Here is a 16,040-nt window from a genome sequence, read left to right as displayed (position 1 = left end):
AAAGCTTGGATTGGGTAAGTAGCAAGGAATTGGGAAGTAGAAGGAAACGGGTTAATCTCATAGCAAAAGTCTAACCGCTGCACAAATATCTGACATTAAAAAAACAATTGGTTACAGAGGCACTGAAAAGATTGGAAACTTGACTCTGGAAGAACACGGCATTTTGGGAAGAAATTGTGAAAGAATTGGTTAAGTTGCAAAACAACATCCCAACCTATCATCCAAAAATGGAAATCATGACCATCCACTTAAATTGACAAACTAATAATCGAATTCCAGCTCACAAATCACAGGATCAATCTGTTAAATGCAAACCACGGCACACGTTTGTTTTCTTATTGATGCAGTTTTTCCTTGGTATTAATAATTTTTCCTTTCTCTAAATCATGCCTCAGTTATTTCTAAGGAAATCTTTGGTTTATTCATGCTTTAGGCTGGGAGTGGAGGAAGTATTCCTCTTTCATCAGCATTTGTAATTAAGAAGACACTTGATCTTTACTTGCTACATCACAGAAAGACAGAGAGCTTTCTCCTCAGCATTTGGAGGAAGCCCGGCTGGTACATGTGAAGCCGTCGGCAACAAGCAGCGACGGCTATGATGGATGCAGCGAGACAAAAGTGACAGATGGAGAGAGGAGGAAAAAGAAGAACACTTGATAACGTATCCCCATCTGCAGTGAAATAATGACAAATGGCTTCCATTTGGAGATGGCAGCAAGATTTCCCTTTGCGAGGATTCCTGAAGGTCCAAATCGCTGAGCTTGTCTTCATTTCTCCCATGAGCTTCGTCGTTTTCTCTGTTCCTCCTCTTCATTCTGTCTGACTTCCACAGTTAACATGTTAAAAGGATTAAACCCAGTGGTGTTAAATGATTCAGTAATGTGAGCAGGAGTGTTTCTCCCCGGTTTCTGCTGCTGCTAAGCTTTTTTAAAGCAGACCCTAAATATTTTAAAGTCTGCACGGCAGCTGGTAATGAAATTGTGCCCACAGACTTTTTGAGGAGACTGTTCAGATTTGGGGGACATAAAATAATTTTATGTGTGTGTGTGTTTTTTATGCATCATGCAGATATCATATTATTTATCTGGAACTTTCTGAAACCTTGCTGTTGCGGAGCTGACCGAGACACAAGTCGCTACATCGGAAAATAGAACTACGACACGTGTAGACATTTTTATTTATCCGAACAAATCGGCAAGCAATTCAGTGAAAATGATTTTAATAGTGATTCTGAACATTTTACATCTGAAACATGAGCAGGATGTTTTCACTTCAGAACATTAACAAATAATACACTTTTTTATGGCTTTAGATAAGATGTTTAGGGAAATACAAGGATTAGGAGATGTTTAGGATCTTAAGGTAGGTCAGGTAATTTTATTTACGTAGCACATTTTCAGCAACATGGCAATTCAATGTGCTTTACATGAATTAGAAGGAAATACAAATAAAATAGAAAACCAAAGGAAAGAGAAAAAGAAGAAAAAATGACATATTAGCTCCCCATAAAAATAAGTAATCCGTAATTCATAGATGCTAAAACAGACCCTCCTTGTCTTGCACCTTTAAATCGACTTTTACGTAATATTGACGAAGCAGTTGCTGGTTTTTAATTATTATAACCATAAGCTTTTAAATTTAGTGTTAACGTGACTTAGTTTTACCATTTTACAATGGAAATCACCATAAAATCTTAAGAGAAAGGATTATTTTCATTGTCCATTAAAGCACTTCATTCCTCATGAGACACAAGCAGATGGCAGTAAAAGAAAGCGGCATTGTTCCAACCACTAAAGAGTACCTACTGTTAAACGATCCTCTAATTTTGTGATATTTTTTAAAAGAAAGCAGAGAAGTAGGACTAAGTAATAAATCTAGAGCCTTTTGTGTTATTTGAGACCTTTTGATCTCTGACATTGAGCTCAAAATGTTCTCTCTTCAGTAAACGCAGCTCTTCAGCTGCTGCTGCTGTGGGATTCGTCCTCATTTCTAGCACTCGCAAGTTTCTTTGCTTTTCCTTATGACCTGAGTTTCAACAAAGAGAAATCCAGGGAAACATAATTTTGCTGCAAAATGTGATAATATCCTTTTATTCTGTGCCGCCTCACATGACTACAGTTTCTTACCCTTCATGTTTTGTCAGTACAGCTTGTCGGAAAGCATCTAAACTATGTAGTCACGTTATTACCTGCTTTTTTTTTCTGATTTGAAGTCATATAAACGTAAGCTTTATTGCCCGGGTAGAATTTACATCCTGCACTGCTGTTTTCCCTTTGGTATCATATCCTGCTATTTCTCTAAGCCCCAGCTTTGCTTTTTTTTTTTTGTTTGTTTTATTTAATCAAACGTCTGGCCAGTCACAGATTATCAGCACCTTGCAGCTGGTAATTTTCTCCATACAGGGGATTCGGTGCCATTTTCTATTACTGTTCTATGGATACTGTAAAAGGAGGAGAATGTAATTCATCTCGGCAAACATTAATTTTCTTGCTCTCTTTCCCACCTGCACCACGGTTTGTAGACTTAGCACCCGTTTCTGATGCTGTCCTCGCTTGGATGGATTTCTGGCTGCAAAAGAATCATAAGTCTGCGAGTGCAATCAGCAGGAGAGAAAGTGACAGAGTGGCACAGTATCTTATCTGGTTTTCCCCGAGGACTGTGGCGAGTGTCCCGCTCAAGGACTGGAGATCCGTTCTTTATCAGTAAGGTCAAAATATTCCACTATTACGCAGCACACAAAGATAAATAAATTCACTGTCTGTAAAAAAAAGAAAAACAATTCATAATGTACAACTCAGATTGTGATTTTTATCATAATACCTTGAATTCTTGAAAAATAATGTCACATTAGTAAAATAGCTCATTGTGCTTAATATACAGTTTACGTTCAGTTAACCTGGATCAAATGAGTTTGAGTTATTGCATTTATTGGACCACAGTATAAATAAGTCTGGATTATTATGTAATCAAATCACACCATAACTGTGTGACCGTACAGTTAGCACTGTTGCCTTAGAGGTTCAAATCCCTGAGGTTTTTGGAGGATTTCTTCAAGAATCACATGAATGCTTTCTGCTTCAATAAACCTTGGAAGTGACATGCATGATTTTTTTTTTCTTCTTTGTGATCTCCTGAAAAGTTTGCATGGATAGAAAATTGTTTTTTTTTTTTTTTAACAAAACTGGAACAAATAAATAGTTGTATATTACCTTCCAGCTTTGTAAAAGTGCATCATATATAAACATGGTTCGTTTTTAGCGGGGGGTGGGGGGGGTTCACCTAAAGCTTTGACAAAGATTTCATGCATAAATTGTTGTTATCACATTTTGAGCCGGACTGTGAAATGCTCACTCCTCAGTTTTACAGGAAGTTAATGTGAGATGACAAAACCATGTTTTGCATGTTCAGCGTGATCTGTGGAGGAGTTGGGATTTTTTTTTAAAAATATAGCAAAACTGTGTTGGACTCCAGCCATGAAGGACAGAAATGCAGCAAAAGAGTCTGGTATAAAAACGATTAATCCCAGATTACAGTGTATTAGCACTTTTCTAGGAGGAAGAGAAGGAGTTTTACTGTGTGAATAATTACTCTATTCTATGTAACTTTTTAACAGTTATTTGTTACCAAGTTGTTTAAACAGAAAATCGTTGAACATGCATGTTTTTGCAGGAAGAATGTGATGTTACGTCGGATTCTCATCCTGAGCATAGCATAAACACCATGGGAACATCTATGTAGCACACCATTTACAGAGGTGATAGGTTCAGTGTTACAGAGACAAGAGTGTTTTGAAGCAATGTGAGTTTAATAACTCCAGAACAAAAGCAAGACACCTTCTGAATTGTCTTTATCTAGAGTAAAACCTACAAGAACTGAAAAGTCCCTCAGACAGGAAGAAGCCTGAATGCGCCATATAAAAACAAATAACAAAGAACCTTTATTTTGGAGACATTTTCTACTAAGTTAAGAAAGTAAAATGATCTTTGTTAGTGTGTAGGAAAAAGGGTGAAGCTTCCAAACACATTCCAGCTGTGAAGTACGAGTGTGGGACCATCATACTGTGCGGATGTTTAGCTACCGGAGGGACTGGTGGCTTCACAAAGTGGATGGAGTCACAGAGAAAGAACATTATGTGGCACTATTGAAACAGCATTTTAATATGTTAGACAGGAAGTTGAAGCTTGGGCACTAAATGACAACAAAGTCAATATTTTGAAGAGAGCATCAGGAAGAACTGATGTCGTCCCCGAAGAAAATCTTTGGTAAAGCTAAAAGGAGATGTGTGTGGTCACCAAAACAAAGATATCAAAAAAGAGAAATCTGCTCCAGAGCAAATAAATTACATTTATTATTATTATTTTTTATTATTTTTTTTTTAGCAAACCTCAGTGGTTGGAGGTTTGAACATATTGTACATACATATTGTTTTGTTCATACAGACAGAAAAAGCTATGAATATTTTCTCCTGCTGGAGAGTGAGAATTTACTGAATATGAGATCAAATGCAAAGTTTGTTCCTATGGAAACACATGCATTGACTCCTGTTCTGTCCCCGTCCATCAAAAATTGACCTCGATCAACAAAGTAAGGTGTGTTAGAGACTAACTGTCCCCTTAACACTGTAAATGAACAATTTTATGCCATCAAGCTATTATTAGAGCATGTAAATAAGAAGTATGTCAGCTTTATTAAAACCTGGTGTTATCGCCGCCACATGGATAAAGTCACTGATAATAAAAATCTACTGCCAAATAAGCTGCAACAACAGATTGTGAAAAAAGAAAAAAGAGAGAAGCCAAGTTTTGTTTCTAGATTTATTATCCCACCAAGGTCACTGAAGCTGTTGGAGAAAGAGGACACCAGGAAGACAACACTCCTCACCAGGATAAGAGCTTGTAATCATGGAGAGCAGAGCTATAATCAAGCACAGGGCCTCTGGCACAAAACAGACAAAGCATGGCAAGAGAGAGAAAAAAAATGTAATCATAGCAGGGAAGGAAGGAAAATGATAATATATCTGAAGCAAAACCTTTAATCACTCAGGGGGACAGAGACAAAGGGAGAAGGAACTGGGCGACAGAAGTAGATGGAGTGGGAGAGGTGAACAGACAGCGGAGACAGAAGGTAGGCTGGAGCAGACAGAGGGGTGAAGTTGGTATTTTTAACACGTTCTAATCAAAGCCAGCACATCAAAAGTGGCCCGCTGTGAAAACGCCCTCTCAGTTAATCAGCAGGAAGAAAGGACGAGGAAAAGAAAAAGTGATCGTTATTGATACTAAAACAAGACTGTGGCAGACCCGGCCTGTTTTTTTTTTTTTTTTTTTTTTTTTCTTTTTTTTTTAAAGATTTGTCGTGTACAGCATACAGAAATGAGGGCAGGATGGAGTGAAATCTTCTTATGCAAATCTTTTACGCATGAAAAATTCCTCTTGTACACTTTAGGGTTTAATAAGCCGGGAGTCCCATCCTGTCTTCTACTAGTTCAGTGGGTTTTTGAGAGAAGAAGAAAAAAGAAAAAGAAAAGAAAAGAAAAGAGAGAAGATGAGTTGTGCCTGAAAACAGGATGAGGGTTGACTCAGGGGAGGATAAGATCTGTCTGCCTCATGTTCGGATCCATTCTGCTCAGCTCCCGCTCTGGTTTTTCCTTTATAATCCTGGTGCCATAGGACAGTCGTGTCAGCCCCTTTAATAAACCCCAGCAGATTAGCATACAGGAGAACACACTGCTACAGCACATCCTTATAGGGGTTACCTGCAACATAAAGCAAGATAGTGTCAAAGCAGGAAATGTGGAAAAACACCAAATATCCTGAAAAATCCTGCAAAGCCATGAATAATGTAGACTGCTTTGCAAAACTGTGCAAAATGTAAAAATATTGCTACAACTTTTGAACATCTTAAATGGCAGACAGGAAGCCCATGGTAGCAAAAGTTTGCAGCAAGACATCCAGAATGAAGAGCAAACATTAAGAAAAAAGCTAAACACACATCTAAGAGGTGCCAGGAAATGGTTTAGATGAAAGCATCATCATTAGGATGACCTAGTCAAAGTCTGTAGCAGCACTGAAAATTATGATTCACATTTGCTCTCCATCAAAACCCGAACACGCTTTTAAGAAGAAAGAGCAATAAATTCAGTCTCTGGATCTGCAAAGCCGGCGGGAACTTAACCCAGGAAATCTGCTGCTACAAATTGTAGCAAAATTGCAGGGTGCCACACACACACACATGCATCACACTTTTCTGATTTTTATTTGTAAACGTTTTTTGAAAATCAGGTGAAACTTTTTTCATGCTTTGCAATCGCGACCGATAGCGAAAAATCCCAATAAAAAAAAAAAAAGAAAACATGACAAAATGTGAAAAAGATTCAGGAAAACTTAGCAAGTCACTGTAGCTTATTAATGTTAGCTAGTTAGCGGCGTATTTTATTTTATTTAATTTTTTCTCCAGATGGGTAATCCTGGGATATTGACGAGCTGTGAGTCTGACGATGCTCAAATCACACAGCAATCAGGCCCAATCGCGGCCCCGGGGCCCAGCGGATCAGCCCGGACTCCACGCTCAGGTACACCTTAACTTCACCCTCCCATTAGTATGGACGCTATGCACCGAATGATTTGCTTGTCATTCCACGCACTTTCAAAGCTCTGCTGAAGAGACGGGGGACACAAAAAAAGTCACATCCAACGATCAGCAGTCAGCCAGCGGTGGGACAATACGAGAGCTTGTATGCGGCAACACACTTCCAGCAGCCACCGCGGCCCGGAGGGAGTGGGACGGTGCAAGCATTTAAAAGCCTGTTGTGGGCTGGATAGTGGAGTTATTATCCAAGAACCATGACAGGAATTCAATACCAGGCGTTTGTCTTGAGAAATTTTTCTCTTGCCATACGAATCTGTGTGTTTCTGCCTCCTTTATTTTTTTTTTCTTCCTCCAAGTCCGTCCTCATTTTATATCCCTCTGCTCTTCTGTGGGGAACAAGTTAAAAGCATAACATTGGGAGTACTTGACTGTGAGGATTCCTCTTGAATGTCAATCAGTCTTACCAAATGGCAGACTGCAGCACAGTCCCGGGCATGGGCAGGAATATTCTGAAAAGTCATCTGATTATTCTGTATACCTCACAGATAAGGGGGGAAAAAATTCAAACAAATCTCTGAGGCCCGGATGGACTTTTGGTGCTGGATGGATGGAGCATGTGAAGTGTCCTGTTGGCAACGCGGCATCAAGAAGTGACATTTCAGAATGCAGTCATGTCTACTTGAAGGAGAGGTTTGGGTTGGATGCCTGTTTTCTCTAAGTTATTTGAAAAATGCTGTCCCTTTCCTCAGGTTATTTTCATCAAAACAATAATAACAACAATTTACTTGATGACAAGAAAATGAGACAAAAATCCCCAACAGAAGAAATCAGTAAGATGGCGAATACTTTACTTGCACCGCATGTTTCCATTAAACAATCTTAGAAATATAACATTATGTATCACTCAGCAAAAGTAATGTATAACCAGAATCGGGCCTTGCAATATATGAAAAGTAGTTTTAGTGGAACTGTTACAGTTTGTAGCTTTTAAACATTTTGATGTTTTTTGATACTTGAGCCAGCTCAGATGATGTGTTGATGGATCAATCTGCTGCTGATTGATTTCTAATCTGCTCACCTGGAGTGGTTCCAATACAAAAAAAAAACAAAAAAAGCAACACAAACAGTAGGATGCAAATATGATTTTCTTATCAGGTCAATGTTAGCGAAGAAATAAGGAAAATTAGACCAATTTGGACCATTCTAAGTTGTAATTGTGGTGCTTTGATTTGTTTTTGTCGGTAAAAATGATATAAATGTGTGTATAATATTGATGTAACTTGTCTTTCCAAGGTTGTCAAAGGATTGCCTTTTAATGTGATTTAAGAAATTACATAAACAGGCTTGTGATTAGTTTCAAATATATGATTAGATCCACCATTCCTCTGCCAGATTAGCAGCATTAACAATTTACACAATTCTGGCGTCTAAGGAAGACAAAATGTTCAAATGTATTGTGAGACTAACATGACGGTAAAAGATGGATCATCTTATATTTTAGATTTCCACTCACTTAATCCTGAGCAAAAAGAATGAGACGACTGAAAAAGATTAGCACATTTTTCCACGCAGTGAAACAAACGTCTCAGGCTTCCCATAAACTTAGCGTGAGCAGGGCTGTCGTCCTTGTAGGTGAAGGATACAGTAAGTTTTGTTGCACTGTGGAACCGGTTGCTGCTTCAGGAGGTGGCGGTATGAAGCTGTCATAAAATATTTGCTTTAAGACTCTAAAGTTTGTTCCTTTCTGCCAGGTGTCAAAAAGAAATAAACTTACAGGTTTGGTGGTGGTTCCTAAAGTTTCTAAAAGTCAAATGGGAGGCAGATATGATCAGGCTCCTCTCCAGTGAAACCAGCTCCTATAGTTTGCTTAGTTTTGTTTTGGGTATTTTTTTTTTTTTTTTACTGTAAATCTGACATCCTGTCAACTTTTAAAAATAGACTCAGGATATAGTGAGCTATCTCTGTTGTTTTGTTGCTTTGGGCTGAGGAAATGCTGTACTCCATTCCCTTGGTCCACTTCTAGTTCCTGCGCTTCATTTGTGCTCTGTCTACATATGCTCTACATACAAAGTCAGTGTTTTTAGGATGTTTTGTCTGTAAAAGCTACTGCAAACTGTAACATCAGTTCATAGAAAATGTTTTATGTTTGAGTTTGTTGCACGTAACGTTAGTTCAAAACCTACACAGGTCAAACCAGTCCAAAAAAAAACTGATATGAAAACTGAAGCTGAATTCAAGCTTGTCATTTTTCATAAAATATTAGAGAAAGTTAAAAAAGCTTGGGTAATCATCAAAAGAAAAGCTTGTGGAACATCTCAAGGTAACTGGGTTAATAAGCAGCAAATCGGTAAGGCGATTAGCTATTCAAGGCACACATTGTGATAACACTAGCCTCACAGGCGTACACAAAGAGAAAATATTTAATCTGTACAACACTCTGCCTACGCCGCTGCCGTTTGTGCTCAAATAAGCAGCGGCGCTTGTGTTTCTGTGGGAGTCAAAATCCTGACGGATCGCGTGTGCTTGAGGGGGGGACAGGACGTTGTGTTTGTGCGCACGCATCAGTTGAAGCAAAAGCCATTTCCATCCACCATTTCTCCTGTAATTACACACAGCAGTTTGGACAGCGAGCGTCGGTAAATTACAGCGCAGCTCAGATGGACGGCAGAAAACGGAGATTAGAGAAAGCAAACTTCCCGTTTCTCTTCAGTGGTTTGCGTACAAATGCGTGGCAGGACCCTTGGCGTCATAAAAAGAGACCCGGAGCATAAAGATTTAATGAAGCTGTAGGGGATGACGTCTGGTGAAGTTTAAATGTTTTAAACGCTGCTATTTTTGACGCGGCGGAGGGATGAAGAGCATTTCCTGTGGTGATCTCTGTGTGTCGGTGGTCGTCTTCCTTCTGCCTGGACCGCAGCAATTTCCCTCAGGCCTCAATACATTGATGTCCGTGTGATGTAAGCTTTGCATAACCTACTGCAGAGTTTTACAGGGCTCTAAATGAGCAACAAACTATGAGGACGAAAGCCATGCATCAACAACAGAAGTCAAAATTTTGCTGCTTTTATTAGATTTGTAGAAAGAAAATCTTCTTCCCAGTGACAGGGATGAGTTTGGCGTAGACTTACTTAGACTCTGGCTCTGGAGATTATGATTTCAGCACAAAAAGAAGAATATCATAAAAGAAGGATGGCTTGTAGCTGAATTTAACAACCGAGGGAGAAAAAAAAAAAAGGTGTCCTGACACAGAATTTATCCAACAGCCCACTCAGACTCAGCTGCTCACATATTTTTTACGCTTTCACAACCGTCGCTCTCCGTCTGAAACGCTCTGCGTTTACAAATGGGATGTTACAACCCTTCAAGCTGCAGCCCAGGGCGAGCCCATACGAAGATGTTTGATTAAAAGAAAAAAGGATCAAGTAAAAGCCGAGCAGTGTTGCTACGGAGCCAGAGAGCCGAATTGGAACTGATTCGATGCTGATATCTACATTTAAATAGGTGCCAATTCCAGTCCACTGCAAAACGCTTTGATTTAAAGCACTGATGTAAGACGTTGTAGAAGCAACCACACACACAGTGGCACTCAGTCGCTGTGACCATAATTATATTTACAGATGTGATAATTAAGAATAATTACTTAATAACGACTCCCAGAAGGATTTGCTCATGCCTACTCTGTCAGCTGCACAACAGACCTCGGAACAGAAATGGCGTTAAAGGGAATAAATCACCGTTTTTCCAGCTTAATTTGTTTGACTGTGTTCACACTCGCTTTATTCTCATTACATGAAGAACAAAGCCACATGTAGGAAAAGCCTGATGGAAATAAAATGAGCCGAGGAAGTTACCGATGAGCAACAATGTTGTGTTTGGGTGGTTGAACTGTGGCATCACTCAGTGGCCACCGAGACAAAAGTCGCTACTTCAAAGTTTCAATGAAGCGAGGATTTATATCTTGCTCTGTAAACTCTCTATGCTGCTGCCAGGATTATCTTGTAAAAGAGAGTTTTAAACTCAATGGGGTTTTCCAGGTGAAATAAAGGTTAATCGTATATTTTCTGAGGTGCAGGAAATCCGTAGACGTGATATTGCAGATGTTTGCAGGCAGCTTCGGTTCTGGTTTTGACCGTGAATCAGCATTTCCCATTTCCCCAAACAACTGCTAGCAGATATTTTTAGACTGTTTTTATACAGCGATTGTTTCATCTTCTCAACGCAATCGGTTTGTGTTTTACTTGTGAGGGTTTGACTGAACAATACAGCAATATATCAATTAAAACATATTTTGGAGCATGCTACTAATGATCTGTAAGTCATCCTGCTCTTATTTTCTTCTCAACAACATGTTGTTTGGCTCCAGATCATCATTTCAAGCTGATGTTACACATGTGGAGCATATGAATCATATTTGTGAGGTGAATTCCAGGTTATTCATATAAATGATAAGTCTTCACCAGTAGGAGTACCACAGGATTCAGTCTTTTCTCTTTTTTCTACTAAAAATCATCGTATGTTATGCTGATGATACTCAGTTATATTTATCCGAAACATCCTGATGGATCCAATCAGTTCAGTAGACAACAATCACATCTTAAATAACCTGATTAACTTTGAAATTTCTGCTTTTAAATTCTGACAAAACAAGTTTTCATCTCTGGACCAGAATCTTTGAAAAAAAAAATGGCATTAAATGGATGATATTACACTTTAACCCTAAATCAAGCGACATAATTACTTGGAAACAGTGTAATTTAACAAGCCTTAGGGCCATGAATGGGCATTAATAACGAACATAAGCAATGATAAACTGGGAGGGTGCATAGGAGATTAAAAAGAAATAACACCAATAAGCACAATAACAAATTGCTGTATTATTTAATTAAAAATCAAACCCATATATCTGTGACCTTTTTAAAAATATATATTTTTTTTTTACTGGCACTATTAAATAGGTTAGCGCCGATAACTGCAATACCATCTCCCCAAACATTTTCTAGACTGCAAATATTTCCTCTTGTATCAAAGTTATCAAATATAGCTGTTTTATTTCCATTTAATCTGCTGATTGCAACTGGACAACTTTTCTAAAATGGCAGCATGAGTAAAAAAAACGTTTGAATATGAACCTCGCATTTATATATCAAGAAGAGAAAGACATTCGTTTCGAAACAAATATGTCAAAATTATGGCATCTTAACAGTTCTGAACAACAAAAGCTCATCCCAAGAAAATGGTTACGCTTCCAGTCATGCGCGCAGTGAGAGGAACCGACAACCAAATGCAACCGAGTCTAAAACCAAGCTGAATCGTCTTTGAGGCCGGTGGACATGGAGGTGGATTAGTGCTCTTCTGAGATGAATTAATTAACAGAACCGCTGACAGAGCAGTCAGAGACAAATTGCCTAATGTTGTGATGCATGTTAAAAAGCCTGAACTGCTTCTGGTACTTTGGTTCTGGCGCTGAGCATCTCTTTCCTGAAGTCAAGCTTACAACATTAAGCATTAATGACTTAAACAATGTTTTTACCAGTAAGAATATTTCTCATGTCTTTCTAACTTATTAATCAATGACTTTTGCTCATTTGAAATGTTATTTTACAGATAAAGATTAAATGTGTGCAGCTTCATCCATAACGCCGAGGTTGTTTCAGTGTTTACATTCAAAGGATGCCTTATTCATCCTCCGGTTTTACGTTATGTACAGTAGGAACCTCACTGTGTTTCTGTCAGATTCCTCATCTTTTCTATCATAATTGCCGGATGGTGTTTGCTTCACATTTTAGAAGTTTGACTTTATCAACTATTAAGTTTGAGTACCTACATGCGATCAACATTTATTATTATACAAATTGAATCTTCTTTAAGATTTTAAAATAATTCTTAAAAAAATTTTGCAGTAAGTTAGTAAAGATTCAACAATCAAGCAATATTTAAGTGTCTGTTTCTGAAATAACTCAACAAATAATCTTAAGCCTTTTAAAGCAAGCACACACGTCTAAAAGTATATTTGATCAATGGATACATCATCACACCAAGCAAATACTTAGACTCAATCATTAAAACTAAATGCAAAGTTTAGATCAATACTTAATGTATTGTTGAGACCAGGAAAAACAGTATCAGTGATGTAATGAAAAATGTTTTTTTTGTTTTTTTTTCCGTCTTTATTTGTATTTCACAGACAAAATTAGGCCAGCGCCAGCAGTAAAGCCCGGTGTGCAGAAATCAGAAACTTATATCGAATTATTTGCATGTGACATTTTCTGTCCACTGATCTATTGACACTGGATGAAGGGAAACTCCAAACTGTGTTCAACAAAGTTCAATATTCATAATCCAGCACAATGCTGGGTTTGTTTTCATCTTTGGATGTCCTCAAAACAGCAGGTTTGACACATTAAAAGTTTATTTACACATAATGTATTTTACCACATCTTGAAGGATTTCTGAAGACATATTTACTCGGGTTTTGCTTTGCTCTCAGACAAAGTAATGCATAAACTCGCAGCTGTTTGCATTGCTCCTCTCTGTAGATTGCAGTACGAGTCTCGTAAATGATTTTAAAGAGATCTCAAAGTGAATTATGTGATAATTATAGTCAGTCATTTCACGTTCAGTGAACGTGAAAAAGCCTGCAAGTGCCAAATACTCCCATATATAGGACCTAAAACAGGTTCCTGCTACTGTTACATGAGAGTTCATGTAGAATCAGACAGAAATTGCACTAGTAAAACAATAATGAGAAGAAGAAAATCTTAAATGAAGGCCAGAATAGTGCTTGTCAGGGGGAACGGTGTCACCAGAACAGAATAGATGTTTGATATGAAACAAATATAATATTGCAGGAAATAACGTCACATCATCTCTGAAGCACGGAGGAGGAAGTGTTGTGGTTTGTGGATTCTTTGGACCAGCCAGCTCACATTTGTAGAATCCACCATGAACCCTAAAGGATATCAGAAGAAAATGTGAGATCATCTGAAAAAGATGCATTTAACTGAACCAGAGCAATGATACAAACAAAACATACCAATAATCCCCCAGGAAATGCCTTAAAATAAATAAGAAACAGGAAGTCCAGGCTCAAGTCAGAGTCCAGATCTTTGTCACTAATATTCTGTAGATGACTTAAAACGGTCTGAACCTGTGAGAAAAACTTCAAACATCCGACAGCTGACAGTAAGAATCAGGTCAAACTTCCTCAAACTTGCAGATGGCTACAGAAAATTTGGCAAATGTGGTTGCAATTATAGAGAAGTTATGTAAAGAATTATAATTGAATGCTGCTACCTAAATCATTTCTCCTGGTTGTGGCCATGAATAACTAGAGGTTTCCCCTGTGATTAATCTTGTTTTTCCCAGTCTGCCGGTTTAGTTGCCTCATAGGTTTGATTGATGTTAGTTAATGGAGGCGACTACAAATGTACACTTTTTATTTCTGCAATTTATATACAGGAAAACAGAGACCCTGCATCCCTCATAGTTATCGTTTCCAGGCACTAGCTAATCGCACACATATCTCAGTAAAATACATCAAAGTTTGGGGTTGTAATGTGACAAAAGGCTGTTTTTCTACAAATTTTGTTATTGTCTCGGTCTACCTTCTTAGTGGGGTCAGGGTAGGGTTAGCTTCATGCTCTGGAATTCAAGTAAAAATTGTAATAAGGTGGCTTACAGAAACAAAGATGTGTTTATTGAACAGAACCTATTGTACTTTAAAAAAGACAAAAGATTTGTGATGACATGGTTTTCTATCATATTCTCTATATTCAGATCAATTGCATTGAAGATTTTTGTATCCATTTAATCTTGCTTTGTTTAAATAAAATACCAGGTTTGCATACCTAGAATGAGTCTGAATCAGAGGCTTTGTTGTGGTCCACAGTAGCAGCATATACTTATTTTTTTTCATCCTCTGCATCTCTGGTGAGTATTGATAGACTCCACATGACACATTCAAAATACCCTTAATGCATTGTGCAGAGCAGATTTCATGTAATGGCCTCCGACTGAGCAATCATGCACAGACTGACAGAGAAACACAAGAAACTGCTATTTTATGCCATCAAACACAGAAGTCCCTGACTGTTCAGCAGTGAATTACTGAACAAAATACTAATGTGTTGTCATCGTGTCATTATGCTGAAAGCGAAAGCGGTTCTGACCCAGGATCCATTTTCTCAGCTCTTGACAGGCTGCCACAACATTCCCATTTGCATTTTTGAGAGCACAGCCGATGCCGTTTATTTGCACCCAGAGAAGCTGATCGGAACGGTTTCAGCTAATGTACCATGCAGCCGTTTCTGCAGATCAATAGGCTCCGCTTACCCTGTAATCACTCCGAGAGGTTATTATATAGGTCAGGTGATCTCTGTTATTATCTGCAGTCTGCAGGTATAGATTTTCCAGAGATCAAATGGTAAGATATTTAGGATGCATACCAAATAACGCAAACATTTATCAGAGCTTCAAGGACACGCAGAGGCAACGTGTCTTTGGCAGAGATTTTAGTCAGCAGACGTAAAAAGAAGAAGCCACGCCAGAGCTTAAAATATATGGGCACCAAAATGACAAGAACAATAAGTACAAAAGGAGGAGGACAATAGAGGATCTGTTCATAGACAAATAATGAATAATGGCTGGCAGCTTGCAGGCCTTTTTTGGCAGCTGGGAGTTTGTGGACATTGGCTGTGGCTTTGCTGCCCTCTAGTGGCAAAAAGAAAACTTGGAGTCTTGACAAGCGATGAGAACAGCTCAAATCTGCATGGCTCATTTTAGCCAGACTTAAATAAACCAAATATATTTCACCTTTAGGTCTTACTGCTTAGATGCAGATGTTTCATTTATCAGTGCCCTCAACTGTGGAACCAGCCCAGGTGTCCTTGTCTGTGTGGCAGACACTCCTGTCTACTTTTCAGGGTTTTCAGTCTTTATTCCACAGAAATAGACGCAGCAGACTGAAATGAGTAGGTGTTTGATCATTATCACTTCTAAACCAAAAGCTTGATGCGATTGGCAAAGTTTATCACATAATAAAGAGGATAATAACTACGGTGTGGTCAGGACTTAATATCGGGAACGCCGTTGCACACAAGCAGAGTTCATCTCATATTTATTCACATAAAATGCAGAAGAGGCACAATATGGCAGAAATGTGTGTGAGTTAAGCTGCAGTTTAACACAGCCCTGCATTATTCAGGCTTTCCAAGATTATTTGAGCGTCACCAGATCACAGCTTATTTGAAAAAAAAAAAAATTGTGTAAAGGAAAGCATGATTGTAATGTGTTGTTAGTACTCAGTGCCATTAGTATAACCTCTAGGATGTTCCTCTGACTTTCTCACATCCGTTTAGCTTCCCTACATATGTGAGAGATTTCTGCATCTCCACCATCAGTTTCATCTTTGGTCTAAATGGGGGGAGAAAAAAAGTCAGTATTTGTAGAGTAATTAA

This window comes from Poecilia formosa, unplaced genomic scaffold (genome assembly GCF_000485575.1).
Source record: "Poecilia formosa unplaced genomic scaffold, Poecilia_formosa-5.1.2 Scaffold70, whole genome shotgun sequence".
NCBI classification, from domain to species: Eukaryota; Metazoa; Chordata; class Actinopteri; order Cyprinodontiformes; family Poeciliidae; genus Poecilia; species Poecilia formosa.
The sequence above is the reverse complement of the archived record's forward strand: the minus strand, read 5'-3'. Positions refer to the sequence as shown.